We start from the raw sequence: 5,014 nt of genomic DNA, 5'->3' as shown, positions 1-5,014 counted from the left end.
GGGCTAGTGGTCCAGGGGTAGGGGCAGAAAGCATTCTTTAGTTTGTGGAGCCACTGGTTTGGTCAGTGGATAACATGGAATCATTTAAGCAGCAGTCATTCTAGAAAAGACTGAGATAGATATCTTTCTTAGCCACTGTTAGATAAGGGATTCACCCATTTTGTAGTGATGTGGGATGGGAAGACAATAGTAGAAACACACTGTAGTTTCACTTACACATTATTTGTAGCTGGTGCTACATGAATTCATGGTTAAGTTTATCCCGGGAACTGTATAATAGCATATTGATTATACTGATAGGTCTCCTGTGAGAGTTCAGTTCTTCCCAGTCTTACTTTTGTTGTCTTCATGAACTTCTGATCAAAAGCCCCTTTGGCTGTTGTTAAGGAGAAGTACAAAGCTGGGTGGCACCAATGGCTATTGGCAGTGTTTCTAATGAGCAGAGAAGACCAGAGCTGACTTCCTCCAGAAAAACTGAGGGCCTCACTCCCCTTCCTTCAGAGGCTTCTGCTCTTCCCAGCATGGGACAGGACTTAGGTATAGTAGTGAGACTGATGAAAATCCCACATGGGCCCTGGGCCACATCTGGTACAGCATCTGGGTCAGAGAAGAGAAGAATCGTGGTGGCCTCTCTGTGCTGGTCACACTGCACATGGGCTTATGGGTTCTGTTCTGGAAAAGACGGTCTCAGTGGAAACTTACAAAAATGAAATATTCTCAGCAGAGGCAAATAGAAAGGTAAAGAGTCTGGAAGTCCTTCTGTGGAAGAGTTGAAGGGATAAGTGGTATTTGGCTTGGCAAGGAAGATACTAGTAGGAGGAAGGGAATGAGCTACATGCCTTCAGGCCTTTAAGGGGCCATGATTCATGATGTGTTGCAGTACTGGGACAAATGACTAAAAGTTACAGGAAACTATTTTGACTGTTTAAGGATCCTTTTGAAGCTAACAGTAGGAAGAGAAGGAACTATTGAAGGTGACACTAACTGACCTTCAGGCAGGAAAGTAATAGAGAGCTCAAGATTCCAGAAACCAGGAGGGGGTTACAAAGTGGCATCCTTAACTTCTGCTGCTGAGGAAGTAGGGGTGTTCAGAGTGGTGTTGCACAGACAGTTTCTACATAATGAAGAGAACCTGTTTTCATCTTTTAATTTCAAACAAGGTGTTGATCTTGGGGGGACTGTGAGGTGGCTGAAAGTAGGACCTTAGTCCTTGTCTTCTTTGAAGGAAGAATTCGGCAAAGAGTCAGAAGTTGTAAAGCAGATACAGCGTTTATTAGAAGCAAAAAGTACATGTGGAAGAGCACATGGGTGAACTTGGAGTGAGTTGTGCGCAGTAAGGGTGGCTTCTCTTATGGGGGCAGTCTTCCGGGTTGTTTCTGCCCAGTCATGTTGTTTGTGCCCACATTTGGCCTGACTCTGGGTCCTTCCTGGTGTTGCCCGCTCATCTCTCAGCTAAGATGGATTCCAGCGTGAAGGTTTCTGGGGATTGGCAGGACATATTATGGGCTGGCGGCTCCTCCTTCCTTTGGTCGCTCCCTTAGAGTGAAGACCTCTTCTGTGCATGTGTCAGGCTGGGAAATCCCCTTGACCACAAGAATGAGGAAACGTGGTCGCTTTGTCTTCCACCCAGTCAGGACCCGATGCTCCTGCTAGTATTGATATCTTATCTCGAAGCATCAGCAGGAGACCGGTTGCAGCTGCTCAGCCTGGGGCCCATCTATCTCCTACCTCACTGTGACACTTTTCACAAAAGGGACCCAAGGCATACAGTTTACTGACACAGCAGACAGAGAATTTTGAGGCTAGAGCCAGACATTACTGGCCTATACAATAGAACCAGATATATAAAAACCCAGCCCCAGCCCTGGGTGTAGTCAGGCTGGAGGGCCTCGTTGCTGCCACCAGCACAACCTTCCATGGAAACCATCTGAGAAGGTCTCACACCTAAAGGTTCTGCTTCACCAGAGCACATGGGTTTCCATGAAGACTTAACAACAAGGGCCCTCCCTGAAGCCAGACGTGAACTTTGCCTTGTAGAGGGTGTGGGTGAGAGCTGTGTGGGATGTAGAAAAGGACCACATAACAAAGAGTCTTCTGGGCAAATGCTCAGAGTTCTGTTTGGGGAAGATCCATACTCTGCAAAATCTCTTCATGCTTGTGGCAGAAGCATTAATGCCAAATCGTGCATTAAATAGTTTATTCTTTTTGTTGGTTTGTTTGTTTCTATACCTTCGAGGGGTGGGGGAACATTTATAGGAATTTCTAACCCTAGTGTTAAATCCCAGAATTGATGAGGGGTAAAAAGAAGGACTGCTAAACTGCATTCCAATTCTGGGTTACAGGAAAATTATTAGGCCTGATTCAGGCAGAGGTAGGTGGCCCCTGCTACCTACCTTTGTTCTCCTTTCGGGCAAGGTTTGTCTGACACATCTGAGTGCCGTGTTAAGATGATACCGCAGAGGGAGTGGGACTGTACTAATTACCTGGAGGTCTGCTCTGGTGAGCTGCCACACTTGTGTTTTTCTCACCCTTTCCTTGGTGCCAAAAATCACTAATGAAGCTGTAAAAGGAAAGAGGACATGTCCGTGGCTCCCTTTTCAATGACATATGGAAAGAGAACACAAACAAACCGAACAACCCAACCAAACGAAACCCTTTGTTGTTCTGGGGTCTTACTGGTACTTTGTCTCTGCTGATTGTTAATTACTGTCAGGTAACACTTTGGGTGATTAATTGACCTCTCTTAGGCAAAACAATAAAGGCCATTTAACTAATCCAGCAGAAAGCTGAGAGCACATTTTGTTGCGCTGCTCTTTCTGTCGCTGGGCGATTCTCCACCTCAGCCCCCCTTCTCTCTTCGTTTATGACCTCACCTATTTGGGAGAGAACTCTACAAATATATCCTACACTTCATAACGGTCCTCACGGGAACGTTTCAAATCTATTTGCAAATACTATTTTTGGAGTCATTAACAGATGTTTTACTCTTGAAGGTGAGCTGCTAATTTAGGAAGTGAAAGAAACCAAGGAACAATGCACAAACAGGGCATCTTATGCGTGTTCTTGCTTCTAAAATCTTTCTGGGCAGCATTACCTCTACTCTAAGGTGAGCGTAATGGACTTTATGTCAGAGGCTGAACCGCTTTTCCTGGTGCTGCTAATATCTCATTGGGAGCAGTTTCTGTATGTAAAATGCCATAAGAAATGAAAAAATGGGGCTTCCCTGGTGGCGCAGTGGTTGGGAGTCCGCCTGCCGAAGCAGGGCACGCGGGTTCGTGCCCCGGTCCGGGAGGATCCCACGTGCCGTGGAGCGGCTGGGCCCGTGAGCCATGGCCGCTGAGCCTGCGCGTCTGGAGTCTGTGCTCCGCAACGGGAGAGGCCACAACAGTGAGAGTCCCGCGTACCGCAAAAAAAAAAAAGAAATGAAAAAATGAACCGTGTTGATTTAACCCTTCAGGAACTCACTGTGTAGCCATGAAGGCAGATACACACATGGCGTTTATTCTGATTGTCCAGGGTCCTCACTCAGAAACCCACCTTGCCGGCACCTTGATCTTGGACTTCCTGGTCTCCAGTACCGTGAGAAATAAATTTCTGTTGTTTAAGCCACCAGTCTATGTATTTTACTATGGCAGCTCTAGCAGACTAAGGGAAAAAGGAATATTTTAATGGTAGAATTTCATGTATACGGGTAGCTCGTTGGAGAAAGATATTTTGCAATTGTTCGTCTCTCTGTTCTCTTCCTCACACCATACTCTCTAGGCAGTCACCTTGGATTGCTACAAAAATCTGATGTAATCTGATATAATAGCTATTAGAGTTATTAAATCTCACCCAGTTCAAGAAGAAAAAGTAAGTTTATTCTCCTAATTCTGAACATATTTCTGGGATGGAATTTTTTGCACCTATACTATAAGAGTTGATCAGAGAACCATTTTCTCTTGAACAGGTTCAAGATAAAGAAAAATATATTTTTATATTTTGTAATTTTATAACTGATTTTTTTTTTTTTTTTTTTGCGTTACGCGGGCCTCTCACTGTCGTGGCCTCTCCCGTTGCGGAGCACAGGCTCTGGACGCGCAGGCTCAGCAGCCATGGCTCACGGGCCCAGCCACTCTGTGGCATGTGGGATCTTCCCGGACCGGGGCACGAACCCACGTCCCCTGCATCGGCAGGCGGACTCTCAACCACTGCGCCACCAGGGAAGCCCTATAACTGATTTTATAACTGCTTTTCCTGAGCTCGTGACTCTTGGGCATACTACATGGGATACAATTTCTCTAATCGTACCAAGAGGCTATGAGGACTGCTCTTAGTTTAACAGGAAATGGAAAATCAGCACCAGAGAGAAAGTTTGCAAATGACAAGATACAACCCTTCAATGCAAGTTATTATAAGGGAAGGCTGAGACATTTTTCTTTATCCCTTCATAATTTTTTATTGAGTTATAATTAACATACTAAATTAGTTTCAGGTGTATAATGTAGTGATTAGATATTTTTATACATTATGAAATGATTGCTGCAATAAAACCAGTTACCATTCCTCACCATACAAAGTTGTTACAATATTATTAACTGTATTCCCTATGTGTACATTACATCCCCTGACATATTTATTTTAGGACTGAAAGTTTGTACCTCTTAATCCTCTTCAACTATTTCGTCTGTCCCCCCACCTCCCTCCCCTCTGGCAACAACCAGTTTGTTCTATGTATCTATTTTGTTTCTGTTTTGTTTTGCTTGTTCATTTGCTTGTTTTGCTTTTTAGATTCCACATATAAGTGAAATCACGCTGAGTTTGTTTTTCTCTGTTTGACATATTTCATGTAGCATAATATCCTCCAGGTCCATCCGTTTTGCTGCAAATGACAAGATTTCATTCTTTTATATAGCTGAGTAATATTCTACTATATATCTCCTTTATTCATTCATCTGTTGGTGGAAACATTCTTTAGGAAATGCTGCTCAGCTCTTCCTACTTCTTATTCAGCTGCTGTGATGACAGTAACTTT

At 44.2% G+C, this 5,014-nt stretch overlaps 1 long non-coding RNA gene across 1 annotated transcript; it reads right to left on the bottom strand.

Moving 5' to 3' along the window:
* Positions 1-1,262: 1,262 nt before the first annotated feature.
* LOC125965045 (uncharacterized) lies at positions 1,263-2,775 on the bottom strand. The gene is made up of 3 exons (XR_007478521.1): positions 2,677-2,775; positions 2,484-2,560; positions 1,263-1,479 (listed from the first exon to the last, which is right to left on the bottom strand). It is a non-coding gene; the product is annotated as an uncharacterized LOC125965045 (long non-coding RNA).
* Between the last annotated feature and the right edge of the window lie 2,239 nt (positions 2,776-5,014).

This window comes from Orcinus orca, chromosome 7 (assembly GCF_937001465.1).
Source record: "Orcinus orca chromosome 7, mOrcOrc1.1, whole genome shotgun sequence".
Lineage (NCBI taxonomy): Eukaryota > Metazoa > Chordata > Mammalia > Artiodactyla > Delphinidae > Orcinus > Orcinus orca.
Note: the sequence above shows the minus strand (reverse complement) of the source record. Positions and strands in the feature narration are given on the sequence as shown.